Source organism: Papio anubis, chromosome 17 (assembly GCF_008728515.1).
Source record: "Papio anubis isolate 15944 chromosome 17, Panubis1.0, whole genome shotgun sequence".
NCBI classification, from domain to species: Eukaryota; Metazoa; Chordata; class Mammalia; order Primates; family Cercopithecidae; genus Papio; species Papio anubis.
In genome coordinates this window covers 62,312,166-62,332,539 of record NC_044992.1, presented here as the reverse complement: position 1 = coordinate 62,332,539, position 20,374 = coordinate 62,312,166, and the positions used below count along the sequence as shown (strand labels likewise).

The following is a 20,374-nucleotide window of genomic DNA, read 5'->3' as shown; positions in this document are numbered from 1 at the left end:
CCAGATTCAGGACCCAAACACAATCCTGATCTTCATTCTAGGTGTTGGATGCGATGACTGCAGAACAACTGAGTTCTTTCCCAGGACGGCCCTTGGCTAAAGAGCTGCCTCACCCAAGTTTATACCTTCTCCCTGGGGAAGCTCATTCCAGGGATTTATCTATGCAGTAGGTCTGCTCTCTTTGCCCTGACTTGAGGTATCTTTTCTTTTTTTAAAAATTATTTTTATTTTTTAAATTGACAGATAAGATTGTATATAATTATTGTGTACAACATGATGTTTTGAAACATATATTTACAAAGTCAGATGACTAAAACTAGCTGACATGTGCATTACCTCACATAATTATTATATTATTTTGGGGGGAGAACACTTAACATCCACTCTCTTAGCATTTTTAAGAATATAATATGCTGTGATTAACTATAGCTACTGATGGCAGCGGGCCATCTGGAATGGCCATCAAGCTGGCTGCAGCAGGGAGGCATGGCCGGGAGCCTCACCCTCCTTAGGTTCCACTGAAGATGCCCTGGTGGGCTCCAGACTTTGGTGTCTATGTGCTTTGGGGGGCCCAGGAAGGCCCCCTTTCCCCCTACAGCCTTGGAAGTGCCTGCTCCCACTGCCTGGTTTCTCCCTGCTGTCAGTGCTCACTTTGATCTCAGAGGCATGGCCAGAGCTGCACACTCCACAGAGCCCATGGGAGCCAGGGACAAGCGGGAGCCCTGCCCTTCTAAGCTGACCAGACAGGAACTCCCCAGGTGTGGGTGCAGCTACAGCCTATCCAAGCACAGCTGTAGATCCAGACAGCTCTGTGCTCTTGGGGGCCCAGGAAGGCCCCACTTCCCCCTGCTGCAATGGGTTCATAAGTACCTGCTCCCACAGTCTGGCCTCTCCCCACTCCAGGTGCCCAGTCTGATCATGGAGCAAGGTTGGGGCCAAGGCCTGTGCTGTCACAGCACAGCTGGGTAGGCACACACTCAAGATAGTGCTGACACACCAGCCCCCAGCTGCCTCAGCTCCCTCTGGACTTTGGGCACCAATAAGCATGGGGAGCACCTGAGGGCAGCTCAGTACTGGCCTGCAGGTGCCCCTTGGTGCAAGCAGCCTGGGTGCCATGGACAGTGGCAGGAGGCAGACAGGCTCTTGGGCAAAAGTGGGTGGTCCCCAGTGAGGCCTGACCTTGAGCCCAGGGAGGGCCTGAAGGGGCTGGGGGCCAGGCTGCCAGTCCCACAGACTGGCGTGGGAACTTGTGGTGCCTTTCAAGCCTGCCCATGGACCAAATGGCATGTGCTTCCTTCCCTCTGGGGCCCATAAAAGCCCCAGGCTCAGCCACAGCAAAGCAGACATCTGGACGATCAGCTGCAAAGAGGAGCTACCCTCTCCAGGGCCTCCTCCCTGCTGAGAGCAGCAGATATCGGAACAACCAGCTCCAGAGAGGGGCTACCCTCTCCAGGGCCTCCTCTCTGCTGAGAGCTGCAGATAACAGGATGACCAGCTGCGGAGAGGAGCTACCCTCTCTGCTGAGAGCTGAACACTTGGGAAGACCTGCCCGCAGAAAGAAGCTACCCACTGCGGGTCTCCTCTGGGCTGTTCTAACACTCAATAAAGCTTCTCTTCATCTTGCTCACCATCCACTTGTCTGCATACCTCATTCTTCCTGGATGTAGGACAAGAGCTCAGGCAAAGGTGCCACCAGCCACAGAGGTTTCCAACCAGAAAAGCAACACCCCAAAGATCCCAAAACATTACCATGTTGTATAATAGATCTCTCAAACTTCCTCCTATCTAAATGGAATTTTGTATCCTTTAGCTAAAATCTCTGTAACCCTTCTCCCCCAACCACCCCAGCCCCTGGTTACCACCATTCTATTCTCCAAGTCAATAAGATCAGCTTTTTAAGATTCCACACGTGAGTAAGATCATGCAATATTTGTCTTTCTGTGCTGAGTTTATTTTATTTAATGTAATGTCCTCCAGGTATGTCCATGTTGTCCCAAATGACAAGATTTGCTTCTTTTTATGGCTTCAAAATATTCCATTGTGTGTATATACCACACTTCATTTATCCATTCATCTGCTGATGGACACTTCAGTTTACTCTACATCTTGGCTGTTGTAAATTATGCTGCAGTAAACACGGTAATGCAGATATCTCTTCAACATACTGATTTCATTTGGTTTGGTTATATACCCAATAGTAGGACTGCTAAATCATATTGTAGTTCTATTTTTAATTTTTTTGAGAAAAATCCATACTTTTTTTTCATAATGGCTATACTCTTTTTTATATTCCCACAGTGTGGAAGAATTCTTTTTCTTCCCTTTTTTTTTCTTTTATTTTTGGAGACAAGGTCTCACTTTGTCACCCAGGCTGGAGTGTAGTGGCCCAATCTCAGTTCATTGTAGTCTCCACCTCCCAGATTCAAGCTATCCTCCTGCCTCAGCCCCCCAAGTAGCTGATAATACAGGTTCACACCACCACGCCTGACTAATTTTTGGATTTCTTTGTAAAGACGGGGTTTTGCCACGTTGCCCAGGCTGGTCTTGAACACTCAAGCAATCCCCCCGCTTCATCCTCCAAAAGTGCTGGGATTATAGGCATAAGCCATCGTGCTCAGCCCTTTTCTTCATCTTTAAGGAGTAATTCAGACTTTGGAGCTCCTGTGGGGTTGGTGGAAGCCATTGTTGTACCTACATCTCTTTTCCAACTTGCCTTCTGCTCAGTCCTGCTATCCTTGTTTCTTACAGGTGACAATCTCAAGAGATGTCCCTAGTACAGTTTTTGCATACAAATCTTCATCTAAGCGTATGTTTCCTGGTTAATTTGACCTACAAAATATGAGTTATATGAAATAGGCAGCACTTTTTCATGAACATATTTGACTCACTTTTCATCTAAGATCAAAAATATCATTTTTGTCATAGAACATTTATTTTAATCAGTATGCAAAAATTGTGCTTGCCACCACTCTCAACATCAAGTTTTCATTCAACTCTAAAAATTGTGGTAAGTTATATGACCCTAAAAGAAACTAGTGTTTCAGTGCCCTGACCAGAATCCCTGCATCAGCACTCAGACTTATTCCTGACACCCATTCTAGGTGCCAGGAGTGATACCTAGGTTGCCTTGGATGTAGTCCAATGGTTAGAAGCCAGTTGCAGGTCCCAACTGTACTACAAGAGTGCTAATACTACAAGACAGTAGTTATAAGGGAGAGGGGATTGTTCTCAGGGTCTGTCTACCACGGAGACTATGGTTTGCTATGTCACAATTCTCTATTTTTGGATGTGAGCTCTGCCCCTGCATTCTTAGAGCCTCTCAGATTTGCTCAATTATGAACCTCTAGCCTCTTGGTCAGGGTTGGGTTGGGGAGGAGGGTGAAAGACCATTACCTGATTCTGCAGGCTTTGGAATTTCAAAGGTTATCTGTCAAGTGCAACCACTTTCTATATATTCAGTATTGCATCTTAACTCACCCTGGGAATTACCTGTGTTCTCTAAGAGGCTGAGTTTGCATGAGCTTTTTAGGGTCTGTTGGCCTACTTCTTTATCAAATTTCCATCAGACACCTAATATTGTAAATTCTTATTCCCTGCTGAGTCAGTTCCTCTCCTGCATTTGTGATTTAATCAAAGTCTGTTGAAATTTCTGAATTGCAGTTGAGTCCACTTCAATTCCCTTTTGTCTTTGTGAGGTTATTCCTTCTTTTTATGTTGTGCTGGCATTGTTTTAATGAGGCTAGTGGTGGGGGAGACAACATAAACGTGTATGGTACATGTGTCATATTTAACTGGCTGCTTCTCTTTCAAATGTTTGATTTTGTCTTTCTTCATGCTGCTCCAGTTTTCCCTGTACCCAAATAACCCCTGGGACAAGACCAGGATCGTTTCTACATACCCTCACAATACAGGAAGCATCTTTAACTATTTTTGCCTTATCAAATACAGAACTAAAATTTAAACAAACAACAATGACAAAGATAAATAAATAACTGCAGTTAGGTATGGAAATATGTAGGGCAAGGAACAGTTATGGTCAGAGCCAGTATCATCTTCAAGAGGAATGTGATGGGGAGCTTTAAAGCTTGCAATGCCTATGTTCTTCTGAGGAAGTCCATTTCTAAGCCAAAGACATAGTCTTGTCCTCTGGCCTCCAATAGGTCACTATTACATATGAGGCAACAGTTTGTCATATTTCACAAAATTAAACTACGCAAACTTTGTAAATACAATACATGATATATCAATAATGTTGAACTGTTACAAGTTGACTGCTATCCTTTCCTAAGTATGAGAGGATCAACAGGACCGCATTCCTTTTTATTGTGTATCAGCATCTCTGCTCAAAATCACAAATGACCAAGTGTATAATATGCTCAGAATCATGATCTTCCCTTAAAAAAAGGCAATATAATATCAGCAAAGGAAATGTAAATCAAGCAAGAGGAAAAATGTTTGTGCAGACTTAGTTCTGATAAACACAACCAACTTAAAGGGTTAGAAACTCTGTATAAGGTGTCCTGAGTACCCTCTGTTTTGGTCAGTTTGGGCTATAACAATATACCATAGACTTACAAACAACAGACATTTATTTCTCACAATTCTGGAAGCCGGGAAATCTAATATTAAGGTGCTAGAAGACTTAGTGTCTGGTGAAGGTCATCTGTAACTTCAGGTGGCAGAAAGGGATAAACAAACTCCCTTGTTCCACTTTTATGAGGGCACCAATCCCATTAATTAGGACACACCTTCATGATCAAATCATTTCTCAAAGGTCACACTACTGATACCATCTTGAGGATTAGAACTGCAACGTATGTATTTTGCGGGGACACAATTATTCAGACCACAGCACCTTCCTCACTCCAAATCAACTGGCATGTACTGGGTTTGAACTTACATGACTAAAATCCTATTGAGGTGAAAGTTTTATGGTCCACAAGCAAGCCAGGTGTCCCAAAATAAATTCAAGTTTCCATATTTTGGGCTAGAGAGAACGCTTACAGATTTAACATGGTAGTCTTTCTAGGTCCCAGTATGAAGGATTTTTAAATATATTGAGATCCATTCTCATTCATTGTCTTAAGAGTTATGGTAACACATGCAACATATAGGAGTCATGTGTGTGTGTCTGTGTGTGTGTGTATTTGCGGAAAGTTTATCTTTTAATTATTATTTGCTGACTGTGCATCTAACAACAATTATCTGCATGTTTCATACGAGAACAAAGGAAGAAATTCAAGAACATGATTTGGCCAAGTTGGTGGTACTCTGATTAAGTCCTCTTGTTCCAATATTTATATTCTTATCACAAATAGTTCAGGCTCATAAAGAGATGGGGCTAAAAAAAAAAAAAACAGTATTCTGCTTTTGTAATTAACATAAAGACTTACGGGGACCATAGATTATTCTCATCGTACCCTTGTGAGTAAATGGTCTCAGACAGATTCACCTGACCTGTGGCAGAAGCTCAAACTGAAACAAGAAATTACCACCCCAGTTTGGCATCTCTGTTAACTTGATAACGTTCTGTTTTCTATTTGCTGTAAGCTACATCTCAAAACTTCAAAATGTACTTTTAAAATTTCCATGTTCTTATTCAGCAATTCAGAAATCCTCGGATGATTTTTTTTTCCGTTGACTATCAACTTCATACAGTGAATACTAATCTTAGTTTTAGAAAAAAATGCAAATCCTAGCATTTCTTTAATCTGGTATGTCTTTTAAGGGAGCTGTTGAACCTTAGAAAGGAAAAAAATTGACTGCACCCAGTGATTATTTGGAAAAAAGAATGACCTTAAAAACTTGAAGCTAAATGCATGAAAGGAAATACATCATATATTTTTTCCTTTGGGTGATGACAGGACTTAAAATGCAAAATGCTACACTTGCCTGGAAAAACTACCTATTTAAAAAAAAATTAGATTTTAAATGATCTCCTGGGTACTACTATGTTACTCAGGACTGTCGACACAGAGAAATGAGGCATTCCAGTTACTGAAATGTTGAGAAATGGCCCAAACAGTGCCAAGTGCATGTCCCTTACTGTGAACCACTCCTCCATTCCCTGCACTCTGGCCCAGTTACGAGCAATAGCCCTTAGTATGCCAAATATGGAGAGCTGAGCTGCCAGGCCAGAAGTGTCCCTTGATGGTTTCCCGTGTACTCATTCAAGAGAATGAACACAGAATTGTTTACCGTGATAAGTTGATACTTTAGTCACTCTTGTAAAAGCCATCTAAAAGAATCTTCAAACTTTCCAGCACCATTTGAAGAGTGATATGTATTATTTAATCCGTGCCAAACTCTAATTTACAAAGCCTTATTCCTGGCAATGACTACAAACAATTTCCATTTACTACGAAAACTAAAAGGACACACAAAGTTTCAGTCTTCTTCTCTGGGGTGTTTTCAATGGATACATACAATGTGTGATTTCTGAATAAATACATCCTTCTGTTCTTTTACTGAATCCTTTTTCATATGAGAATCACCAATAATATATAAGGATAGTTAAAATTAACATTATTTTAGTGCATAAAACTCTACTCGTGGAAAGAATATTAAAATATGTACTTTGACTGATTATAAATGATCATTTAGTATGGCAAATTTAGAAAACAGAGGACAATAAAAATATGACAGCAAAATATAACCTGAAATTCCTACATTCGGAATTAATTAGAAGCAGTGTCATCATTTCTGTGCATTTATTTTCAAATGTGTGTGCATGTGTATGCACACATTCTTTGTATATATGCTTCTGTGTATTTACCTCATCACAATTTTTAAAATTACACTGTGTAAATTAATATTTAAGTTTACATTTACAAACAAAATTTTAAGGTACCTGAAATCTTGTGTGCAGATAAACTTTGCAAAATGCTTTAGTAAGAAAACATCTATTTATAATCATAAATAATAGTCAAACAATGTAATAAGCATTGGTCAAGCAATGTTATAGAGTAACATATATGTAATGACTTAAAAAGTCTTTATATCTTAAGGCCATTTTATTCAGATCGGAATATTTGATTTAATGTACAGAAGTTCTGACCTTCATTTATCTGCTTCTATAAGATAAATCAAATAAGTTGAAGACATCACATATTTTTCTTACTAGGCCTCAGTAGATTCAAAACATTTCTTTATTATTATACAATTTACATACACAAAATTGCACCTATTTTAACTATCAGTTCAATGAGTTTTGACACATATGTACAATTGTGCGATCACCTCCCTTACCAAGATATAGAATATCTCCATCATTCCAAATAGTTCCCTTATGCCTCTCTGCAGTGACTTTCCACCCACAACTAGCCCAATGCACTACTGGGCTGCTTTCTGTCATTATATATTAGTTTTACAAAGGACTTGTGAAATGTAGTTTATTTTATAAACAGTCCCAGATGGACCCCTAATCAAGAAAGAATTTCAGTTAAGCCAAGAGGTCACTATGAGAATTAAATTCTCAAAGTAAAGAGAAATATAAAATTTCTTACTGTTCTTCCCAGCATCAGATATTAGCCACTACAGAAAAATACCATTTTGTGAATAATAGACAAGAATATAAGGCTTTGCCTTGTTCTTATTTGTAGTCTCCTTTAATACTTAACAATGAAACAATGCATTATTTTAATAGTCTACAGATAACATAACATCTTTATGTCTTCTCAATAAGTTGAATTTTGAAAATTAGTAATTTCAATTATTACATTAGACAATGGTGGGAAGACATGTTTTGCCTCTGGTTTGTCTGAGTCCAAAGTATTTCACCTTTAGTAGATTTCTCAGCCACAAATGTCTCTCTCTCTCTCTCTGTCTCTCTCACACACACACACACACACACACACACCCTAAGACAGAATGCAACACATTTTTTTTATGGCAATGAAAAGAAACGTTTGTTTGCTTTGGGAGTATGATTTCTAAACCATGGATCTGTTTAAATTTATTATTATTATTATTATACTTTAAGTTCTAGGGTACATGTGCACAACATGTAGGTTTGTTACATATGTATACATGTGCCATGTTGGTGTGCTGCACCCATTAACTCGTCATTTACATTAGGTATATCTCCTAATGCTATCCCTTCCCCCTTCCCCCTCCCCCCTCCCCACAATAGGACCCAGTGTGTGATGTTCCCCTTCCTGTGTCCAAGTGATCTCATTGTTCAATTCCCACCTATGAGTGAGAACATGCAGTGTTTGGTTTTCTGTTCTTGTGATAGTTTGCTGAGAATGATGGTTTCCAGCTGCATCCATGTCCCTACAAAGGACACGAACTGCCTTCCTCAACCCCTCAACTCCCAACAAAGAGTTCTCGGGTCAAAACTTCAAAAGGACTAAAAAAGGATGAGTCCGTTTAAATTTTTGACCAGATAATTCTTTGTTGGGAGTTGCTAATCAAAAATATTTCTGGATACTGCCAGTTGTCCTCTGATAGCAAAATCACCCCTTTGGAGAACTGCTTTATACAGTTTGGGATGTATACTTTTCCTTTTTTTTTTTTTTTTTTAAATCTATTAGGATAGCAATAAGCCAGGAAATAATCTATAGAATCAACATGCAGCTTATATACGTATTGCATTCATGCTCTCATACATTAACATTCTTTGCATACAAAGATGCAATGCTCATCTTTGATGGTATGCTCATAAATACGGTGGCGGTATGTACTGTGGGAATGACAGATAAAGCTGGACTTATTTAACTTATTTATTTGCTTTTTAATAAGAAATGTGATGGAAAGATTTACTGCCTCTCTTAAAATTCCTTAGGAAAAGCTTCCAGAAGGCAGAATAATAATTTTTTCTTGTGCGGCAACAATATAAAATAAAACAATCATAGGGTGTATTGAAGTTTGATTTGTATGTGAAACAAGTAGTTTACCTGAAACATTCAAATCACCAAAACACTGTGGCTCTGTTTCCTCTATGTAGGAGCAGACAGAGCAGATTTCCCCTGACTTGGCCCACTATGTACAAAGGTAACAGGTTCACTCATGGCAGTGCAAAGCACTTGGAGAAACAAGCAAACAAGAGCAAGCCATTGAAATTTTGCAGTGGAGGAAGCCCTCTTTAAGATCACAAAAGTCAGTATCAGCAGCTTATATTTAGCAAATTGTTCAGAAGAGTGCTTGTGACTTCATATCAGTACAAATTGGAGATAACCTTTCACTATAATAAAGAAACAATTAGATCATCACTCCTGAAATACACACATGAAATTAAGATTAATGTCCATATTTTAAATTCCTTTAATTCATCTCTATTTTTCCCTTGACTCGGAATCCAAATTATTTTACCATGAGAGGAAATACTTCAGGACAATTCACACTCTTGTGCTTGATAACTAAGGTCTTCTGAAATCCCCCATTGGAAATTGACTTATGCCTTACTAAGTAAATAGGGTGCTGAGAAAAGTATTTTACCCTTTTACTCAGATGATCACGTTTGCCCTCAGCAATTTCCAAATAAGAATTTATTCATCTTAGTCAGGCACAGTGGCTCACGCCTATAATCCCAGCACTGTGGGAGGTCGAGGTGGGCGGATCACAAGGTCAGGAGATTGAGACCATCCTGGCCACCACAGTGAAACCCTGTCTCTACTAAAAACAGAAAAAATTAGCCAGGCGTGGTGGCAGGTGCCTGTAGTCCCAGCTACTTGGGAGGCTGAGGCAGGAGAATGGCATGAGCCCGGGAGACGGAGCTTGCAGTGAGCCAAGGTTGTACCACTGCACTCCAGCCTGAGTGATAGAGCAAGACTCTGTCTCAAAAAAAATAAAAAATAAAAAAACTTACTCATCTTTTAACCTATGCTGTTGTCATAGTTGCCATCTCAATATACCTTGAGAGTAGAGGTGTCCGCACCATTGTTTTTTAGTAGAGTAGCCTTTTTAATAAGTTATTTTCCATTTAAGTCTTCATAATGATGTTAAAGTTGCTATGTGGGAAACAGTTCAATGCTGCAACTTTATTTTCCTTTTAATTCCTGATAATATTCTATTAATAAAAATAATTTAAAGAGCATTTCAAACTTCCACCTCCAGTCACACAGTCACACACAATTACAATTTGATAGTGTGTTTTCCCTGCTCAACTCTTTTGCTTATATATACTAATTTAAATATCAAATTCACAGACTAAAGAATGGTATGCATTAATAAATGTATTAATTATTCACTCCTTCATGAAAAACTAAGACTATTTCTTTTACTCTTAAAAGCACAGATAGCCTTACATAGAATGGATTTATATCAAAGGGGATTCCCTAACATGTGATTTGATTGTTTACTCTTGCTGTTTTTAGAGCTTCCTTTTTGTCTTTGAATTTTGACATTTTGACTATAATGTGACTCAGACTGTACATTTTTGGGTTGAATCTGTTTGGGAATCTTTGAGTTTCCTGTTCCTGAATGTTTATATGTCTCCTAAGACTTAGAAAAATTTCAATTATTATTTTATTAAATAGGTTTTTGATATACTTTGAATATGTGTCCCCACCCAAATCTCATGGCAAATTGTAATCCCTGATAAAAGAAAAACTTTAGCTGAATTAAATGTAAAGGAGTTTAATTGAACAACGAATGCTTCACGAATCAGGCAGCCCCCAGAATCACAGCAGGTTCACAGACTCCAGCACAGTCACGCGGTGGAAAAAGATTTAGACACAAAAAGGGAAAGGACGTACAAAAATCAGAAGTGAGGTTCAGAATGGCTGGATTGGTTACAGGTTGGCATTTACCTTATTTGAACACAGTTTCAGCGCTTAAAAGTGTATGAATGGTTGAAGTACGGCCACTCGGATTGGCCAAGACTCAGCTATTATTACAGGTGCATACTCCTCAGTTAAGTTTTCAATTTTGTCTACCTATTAAGCGAGACTGCAGTTCGTCCACAAGGACTCAACTATAGAAGTACAGAGTCCTTCTCAGGCCATATTTAGTTTACTTTAACATCTCCAGTGTTGGAGGTTGGGCCTCATGGGAGGTTATTGGATCATAGGGTGAATTTCTCACGAATGGTTTAGCACTATCCCCTTAATGCTGGTCTCATAATAATAAGTCCTCATGAGATCTGATTATTCAAAAGCATGGATCAACTCCTCCCTTGCTCACTCTGTCTCCTGATCTGGCCATGTGATGTGTCTGCTCCCCCTTCACCTTCCACCATGATTTTCAGTTTTCTGAGGCCTCTCCAGAAACTGAGCAGATGCTACTATGCTTCCCATAGAGCCTCTGGAACCATGAGTCAATTAAACTTCTTTTCTTTGTAAATTACCCAGTCTCAGGTATTTCTTTATAGCCATGTGAGTATGAACTAATACAGTTTTTGACACATTTTTTCATCTCTTCTTTTTCTGGATCATCCAAAATGCAAATATTTGTTTGTTAATAGTGTCCCATATGTCATGTAGGCTTTCTTAATTCTTTTTTTTTAAAACTCTTTTCTGATTTTTTTGTCTGACTGTGCTATTTCTAAGGGCTCATCCTCAAGTTCAAAAATTCTTTCTTCTGCTTGATCTAGGCTACTGTTGAAAATTCTCAATTTTATTTTTATTCCATTCTTTGAATTCTTCAGTTCCAAGAATTCTGATTGGCTATACTCTCTTTCTGTCTCTCTCTCATACATATACATACATATATATATAGTGTATATAGTGTATATATATGTGTATATATAGTGTATATACGTGTGTGTATATATATAATGTCTTTGTTGAATTTCTCAAATTATAAATTGTTTTTCTATTGTCACTGAACTGTCTATCTGTGTTCTCTTGAATCTCGCTAAGTTTTTTAAAGATTATTATTTTACATTCCTTTCCATACATCTTATCATTTTATTGTCTTTAGGGACTATCATTAAGAAATTATTAGGTTGCTTTGGAATTATCATGTTCTTTTGCTTGTTCAAGTTTCTTATGTCGCTACATTGACATCTGTACATCTGATGTAACAGTCATTTCTTCCAGCTTTGTGAGGTAGGATTTTAGGGAAATATTTTTTCCTGTATATGTATTTCATGGTGTCCGTTGGGCAGGATGTTTTTGCTTTGGTTCTGGGTGGGCAGAGTAATGTGGTCTCCCTAGAATTTCTTCAGCTGTAGTCAATGTCAATAATGTTTGTTAATGCCTCGGTGGCCTAAGCTTTGGTTTTTTGTGAGGGTTGTGGCTCAGCTTTGCTGGGGATGGGAATGCCAAGTAGGTTGATCCTCAGGCTCCTGAATGACATGTGTATGTGCTGGTGGTGGCAGTGCAGGCCCAGGGTAGGTTGGTCCTCAGGCTCCCGGGTGTCATATGAGGATGCAGGGCAGTCCAACTGCTGGAGGGGTAGGCTCACTGGCAGTGCTAGCAGCAGGCCCCAGGTGAGCTGTTTCTGAAGCCACTGTTTGGTTCATGCACATGCTGGTGGTGCAATGCAATGTCCAGGCATCCGACTTCTTCTGCCCCTGGGTGGTTTGCATGTGCACTGGTGATGTGGCAACAGGCCCTGAGAAGCTGGTCCTTGAGCCTCTAGGCAGTGTGTGTGGGCGTGCAATGTTCCTGCCACTGGAGGGGGCAGGTTTGCAGGCAGCGGTGGTGGAGAACTCCGGTTAAGTTGATCTTTGGGCCACTGGGTGATATATGTGAATACTGGTGGTGGCAGTGGGGGACCCAGATGAGTCAGTCCTTGGACCCTTCAACCACACACACAGTAGTGTAGTAGGCTGCCACTGGAGGGTGGGGCCTTGGTAGCTGGCAATGGTGAGCTCTGGGCAGGCAGGTCTCAGACTCTGGGGAGCCAGGCGTTGGCTCCCTCTATACTTGGGGCAGCCTCCCTGCTGTGCTGGACCACCTATTTCAAACCTAGGTACAGGGTGCTGTAGAGACTCACGTGTTGCTGTAGATGTACCTCTAGGTCCAGTTGGTGTCACAGCCCTCTGTGTAGATGTGAAGGAATGCTGGTAGGGCCCCCAAAATATGGAGATGATGGAGCTATTGGGCCCAGGGTAGGATGCACTTTGGTGGTGCTTCTGCTCCCAAAGTTGAGATGTGCTACGGCAGCCTGGATCCTGGGTGTAGGAAGGCCTAGCATGAATTTCTTCTCTGAAGAAATCCAGATGCATGAACTTCAAGCAGCTCCCTGCACTGGGCCCAGGGCCATGGGCATTGAGGGGCTCACCCATAGCTAGAAGTGCTTGCCTCTGTGGTAGGAACTGGATTTCTGTCAATCTCCTGCTTACCTTTTCCCTGTGATGGGGAATCCCTCAACTATGCTGCCATTTTGAATTTTTGTGTCTCGGGCAGACTTGCCACTTTCTTGCTGAATTCCAGTGTTCTCCCCTAGATATTCAATTCAACCTGTGGTTTTCTGTTTCTCCTTTTGGTCTTTGCAGAGAAGGAGATGCATGCAGGGTGCCTCTACTCAGTCATCTAGATCTTAGAAATAATTTTTTAAATTTTACCAAATTAGATAAACCAGAAGTGAACTGGAAATGACAATATGTTAAAAACAGCAGCCATAATTGGGTCACCCTTTAATACATTTTTATCTAATCTAGTACCTATGAATGAGAACCATTAACACTGCCATGATAATTCAGGTCTGGGAAGACACAGCTGTTGGTTTGAAATTTTAAGAAAAGTTTCATGGAGGTAATTGGACCTTAAAGAATCACAGGGATTTCAAAGTATCAAGAAAAGATGTTAGGAAAGTCTTGGAAAGTGGCAGGTAAGAAGGAAATAACAGAATTTTACAATCATATCAGGGCCATTCAGAGGGCAGATGGTGGGAGGAGGGAGAGGATCAGGAAAAAAATAACTAATGGGTACTAGGCTTAAAACCTGGGTGATTAAATAATCTGAACAGCAAACCCCCATGACACAAGTTTACCTATGTAACAAACCTGCACTTGTACCCTTGAACTTGAAATAAAAGTTAAACTATAAAGCAAATAAGTTCACAGAAATTAAAAAAAAAAAAAAAAAAAAAAAAAACTCTGTTCTCCTTGAGAAGATATTAACTGGACTTTAGTTTTTGGCTTCATTCATAACCTGTTCACGATAAGAGGAAATCTTGTTAAAATTAAATCTTCTAAGCATAGGCCTTGCAGATGTGGAAAAAATGTAATAGAAAGATATTTTCAATTCCTTCTTGGCTAAATGTACATACTTGTAGCCAATATTAAAAAAAAAAAAAGGAGGAAAGAAGAAAGAATTGTTTTCTTATGCCTTAGAGTAAGAAGAATTATCTCAACGTTCTCTCTTCCAACAAATGGTGACCTGGCAGTATAGAAAGGTGCCCCCTGGTAGAACACATTCTGCAAGACTTTGTACTTACATAAAATAAAAAACAAAGTCTATGGTTTAGCAACTGATGTTTATATGCATCCAGATTTTATGATGCCACATGAATTACTGCTGAGATGACAATAGAACTCAACCTACATAAATACATTATACCCCAGTCCTCTGAAACAGAAGTTTGTCTCAAATTAACACACTTACTTTGTTATCTATGAAGATCCATCATCTTTGAATTAGATGTTATCATGAATAACTAGGGAATTTAATTCAAAATAACATCATTTCTGAAGCAGAAAAAAGAAGTAATAGAGACCTATGTTCGTTTCCACTACACCGTGTCATCTACAAAGAGTGGAAAACAGCCCATAGACCTAAATTTAAAATAATTTAAAAAAAAAAAAATTCAAGTAACTAGTCAAGAGAGAACAATACTAGACAGGCCAGGAGCTTAAAAAAAAAAAAAAGGAAAATTACTCTTTTGGAAACTGTAACACCTGGAAAATAGATCTTATAAAATAACAGACACAAGAAATAAAAGCCTAACTGGCCTAACTCTACACGAGAAATAAAAGCCTAACCAACAATATGGTGACTCCAGTTGGAAAGATCATATGTTGCCTTTCTACAGATTTTAAGAGCAGAAAATTCCAGGGAATGTAGGTTGGGAGGAAAAGGATTAAGAACTCATCACAGCAATTAGACATAGATCAGATTAATATTAAAGTAGCATTCCCCAAAACAATCTGTGGTTTGACTTACCAATTAATTGTAACTTTTCAAGATATTCTACCCAAATATAGTATTTTAAATTATAACTCTGAGATGGATTAATATGATTTAACAATTATTCAACAACCCTTATTATGTGCAATTTATTGATAAAACTATTACATTGTTTAGAACTTGTTTCTCAAAATTGCCATCATGTATAACATCTTTATTTTCATTTATAAAAAGTGAGTTCATTAAGTTAAAGCAATTAATTATTTTCTACAATGACCTGTGTTAGCCAAGTATATTTAGGTTATTATCACCTGAATCAAGTGTAACTTGTTTAAGATTAAAATAAAAAATAAGAGTATCTTTGGGAGTCCAGAACTGGAATGTTGCAACATGGAACTAAGAAATAGAAACATTCCTGTAATCCCAGCACTTTGGGAGGCCAAGACGGGCGGATCACTAGGTCAGGAGATCGAAATTATCCTGGCTAACACGGTGAAACCCCGTCTCTACTGAAAAATACAAAAAACTAGCCGGGCGAGGTGGCGGGCACCTGTAGTCCCAGCTACTCGGAAGGCTGAGGCAGGAGTATGGCGTGAACCCGGGAGGCAGAGCTTGCAGTGAGCCGAGATCCGGCCACTACACTCCAGCCTGGGTGACAGGGCGAGACTCCGTCTCAAAAGAAAAAACAAGAAATAGAAACATTAAGGAGCTGAGGGAGACATTTGTTATTTTTCTGGACTTGTTCCTCATTTTCACTTTTTAACTGATAGGCATTTTTTGCTGCTATTAAATTGAGACGAGACGCCATGCCATCTCAGAACTGGGACACGGCAACCTCAGGAACCTTTCCTTGCCTCTCTTCCTGATAGCAGCCCAGGCTGGAGAAAACATCAGAGCATAATTTCAAGCTTCATAGGGAGTAGATCTCCACCAGCTCCACTTTTGTCAAGTGCTACTTTCATCCAATCAACTACGTTCTACTTTGGATGGGGAGACATATTCCAATGGGTAACATGAACAGAAAAAGAAAAAAAAAAGCTATTTGTAGCTAAGCACACATCACCAATAGTGTCCTTTTTTTTTTTTTTTTCAAGTTGAAAAATAAAAATAAGACTCAGGCATTTATATAATTGTTCAAGACCCCACAGTTGGTAGTAGAGTTAATTTTAGTCTAATATTCTTACTATTACAGCTTCAACTTCAAGATGTCTGTTCATTGGTGAAAGAAATATGTAAAATCATACCTAACCTAAGATAAATTGTTTCTCCTGCTTTCTTTTATCCAAAAGGTTGATATCTTAATATTGTACAAATTTACTTATTATGTCAGAAAGATTTAGCTCCTTTTTCCTCCCTTTCCCACTCGTGTGTTTGTGTGTATGTGTGTGTGTGTGTGAGAGAGAGATATGGTTGAAGAGGAAGAATGTGACTATTTTGAAAGATTTATCATTGAAATAATATTTATCACAGCATTATCAGCAGGTGACCTGTTAGATGTTCTTATCACCAAACAGGTCTAATTCAATTTCCTTTAGACTTTAATGTAAATATGGAGTTTCTATCCTCAAAATGGTATTTCAAACCTATATTTGGATATCTTACCACTTATTAAAAAAAAGATGGAAAGACAAATTCTTTGACGGCACAATTTAAAATTCTAAATCCTGAGGACATGATCCTGAAGCTCCCTACTAAAAAAAAATATTTTCCTAGGGATTTTACAGTATTTGGTAAATCCTCTTTGTCTTTTGTCATGATGCATGAGTCTATATGTTTTTTAGCAATTCTGCTTCTACGTATATTGGGGATCTAAGAATGTAAACATAGGAATGGACAATAAGTATAGTTTGTTAAAATATCCAGATCTTGAAAGGTAATTTTGAAGGATTATTCTGCCAATTAGTAAGTATTTCCGAAATGACACAGCAGACAGGAGATAATTCACTGAAATGTCATCCATCCACCCTTTCCCCTTATGTCACAAGGTGTTTAAGTAACTTTGTGAAGGAAAGAGGAAACAGCTGTGCTAAAATTGCAGATTTTATGTCTTTCCCTGTTGTATGTGAAGCTGCCAAAATGAAAGTATTAATGAAATTGAGACTATGTGAGGTTAGAGTATGCAAATAAGCTCATTCTTTGAGTGGGGGCTCTAATGTGCTCTTTTTCTTTCTCACTGTTCACACCGAATACTGAGGGCTAATGTGTCAAGAACTGTAATTTTTAGCTTAACTCCTAAATCTGGAGTCATGATTGAGCTAAACAAATATAATAATTCAGTATAGGGTCTGGCCAGTAGCTTATTTTCCCTATGGCTATTCTACTCATTGAATATAAATCAAAAGCATTCAAAACACTTTCAATGTATTTAGGTGCCTGGGGTACAATTTAGTACAGGGACAGGATAATATTTTCTAAGTAAAATAATAGATATCAAGACACTCTAGGGTTTTAAGATCAGAATCAGAAAACTAGATACATACATACATATATCCATATATCCATATATACATAGAATATGAATCAATGGAGAGGTTTATAATGATCACTACAAAATGAAAGTATAAGAAAAGTGAGGTCCCAATCTCAATAAACAAGTTTAGCTTCCTGGAATCTTAAATCGCATCTCCAAAAACAATATTCAACACCCAGTGAAACAAACATAGTAGCCAATCTTCGGTATGAATATGCAAACAAAAATAAGAGCATTTAATTTAGAAACTATTCAGAGAAGGCATCAGCACATTTTAGACTCATTTCCAGTGGTTACAGGATTATAGACTTCTAGCACCAATAAAAAGCTTAGAATTTAAACCACCACATCATTGAAGATAGGGGAACCATAATTCAAAGAATTCAATTTACTTAAACAAGATCATACACCTGGTAAATGACAGAGCAAAATTTACATCTTATGTCTATTCTATTTCCAGTGTTGTTTCTACAAACCTAGGTTGATGTTCGATGTCTGGCACTACACTTTTCACTACAAGAAGGCAATACTTCAAGAAGAAAATAAATCATGTATCTTTTACTACTGAGATTTAACAGACATTGAGGAAAGGTGATTTTTGTTATCAAATTTACAATGTATTTGGGTATATAAATAAAATAAGTGTTGGCAGGATCCAGAAAAATGAGTATCATAAATCTGCAGCTACATTATAATTTAACACTATTTTGTTTGCTTTACTTTCTAGTTATAATCAGTGTTTAGAATTGAAATACTAATCTAGTAACTAGGGATGGTGGAGTGAGTAATTCAAAGAAGAAATAGAGAGAATACTGTAATGATGTCAATGCTTACAACTGACCAAAAGAAAAATGAAAAAAAAATTAGCCTGCTAGAATAAGTCGATTTGGAATTCATCCCACAAAAACTAACATGCGTTTATCCTCTTCATTCCTTCTTCCTTTTAACACTTTGAAAATATTGCAAAAAATACATATACCATAATTATCTAAAGAAAGACATTGGGAATACTGCCTAAGAAAATGACCAAAAGTACATTTGCAAACATAAATCAACAGAAGGCTTGTAAAAACACAAAAGAAGGACTGCATTCTTGGGCATCAAACCAGAGGGGTGTTGGTTGCTTCAGAAAGTATTTCTCCATTGTGTCTTTTAAATTACCAATAACCCCGGCCATACACTTTTCAAACATCAATAACTAAATGCACATGTTAATGTAATCTTGAAACACCAGAAACGAAATCAGGCAGTTTCATATACAACATACCTTATCTATGCAAAGCAAAAACAGAAAGGGTAGAATAAATAAAACTAGCATCCATTAAGTACATACTATATCTCAGACATTTAATCCTCAAAACACCAACTACAATATCCATTTTATAGAGAAAGCTCAGAGAGCTTGAGGGTTTTTTTTCCCCTAGAGTCATATAGCAGAAAGTTAATGTCAAGATTCAAACCTAGGTTCACTTGAGTTCAAAGTACAAGGTCTTTTCAGTATACTTTTTTGTGAAATGATAGATACATTTCTGGTCTCTCTCTCTCTCTTTTCTTGCAGGTTTGAAATGACATTCACTCCAGATAAATTTACAGTTAATAAGATTTCCTTACCAGAATGATGGAATTAGGAACTTGACAAATCATTTCCTCAAACAAATGTGAACCATAAAGCTGAACAAAACTGTCAATCATTTCAAATTGCTGAAAATCTGGAAATCAAGCAAAGCTGTACATTAATGTAAGAAGCATTCGTGCTTGAGTACTACTATATTTGGGTAAGACTGGCATGAGCCTGCGGTGTTCTTGCCCAGGACTCCTCCCATTCCCCTACTATCTCTGTCCATGATATTCCAACTAGGGAAGGACAGGCTGTGAAAACCAGCAGTGTCCCTGTTCTGCCAGTAAGGGTACACATGATTTACAGCACTATTATTAAAGGTGCGTGATGGTTAATTTTACATGTCAAGTTGACTGGGTCATGGGGTGCCCAGATAGTTGGTTAAACATTATCTCTGGGTGTGTCTTGAGGACATTTTCAGAAGAGATTAGCATTTAAATCATTAGACTGAGTAAAGCAGAGTCCTCTTTAACGTGAGTGGGCATCATCCAATCTGGTGAGGGCTTGAATACTACAAAAGGTGGAGAAAGAGAGAATTTCTTTTCTGCCTGACTGCTGCAGCTAAGACGTTAGTCTTCTACCCTCAGACTGGGATTGACATCATTGGTGCTCCTCCTTCTCAGGCCTTTGGGTATGAACTGGAACTACACAGATCCTGGCACTCCTCAGCCTCTGTAGTCTGGTAAAACACTCCTTACAATAAAGCCCTCTCTCTTCCTTTCTGTCTGTCCCTCTCTCTCTGTTTCTCTCTCTTCACATACATATAGATGGATACATAGATAGATAGATATGTGGAGATATATACAGGAAGTCCTCATTTAACATTGACAGGTTCTTGGAAACTGCCACTTTAAGTGAAACAACATAACAAAAGCAGTTTCTCATTTACATTATAACTAAACAGCATTGAAAAAAATAAAGTTCTTTGAGAACCTGCTATATATATTCAAGGACCACTATATATATAAAATATATACCCATATATATCACATATATATATACACACTATGGTACATATATATCATACACACACACATATATACTGTAATATATATTTATATATGCTGTAATATATATACTGTAATATATATTTATATATACTGTAATATATATATTTATACATGTGTGGGTGTGTATGTGTATGTGTGTGCGTGTGAGAGATATACGTTTAGTCATGCACTGCATAATGATGTTTTGGCTAACAACAAACTGCATATACTATGGTGGTCTCATAAGATTATAATGGAGCTGAATAATTCCTATTGCCTA

At 38.3% G+C, this 20,374-nt stretch overlaps 1 long non-coding RNA gene across 1 annotated transcript in view; it reads right to left on the bottom strand.

Annotated features, from left to right (window-relative positions):
- Window positions 1-20,029, bottom strand: part of LOC108582697 — a 180,366-nt gene extending 160,337 nt beyond the window's left edge. Inside the window, exon 1 of the long non-coding RNA XR_001896484.3 lies at window positions 19,099-20,029. This is a non-coding gene — a long non-coding RNA (uncharacterized LOC108582697). The remainder of the gene's footprint in view (window positions 1-19,098) is intronic.
- Window positions 20,030-20,374: the final 345 nt, after the last annotated feature.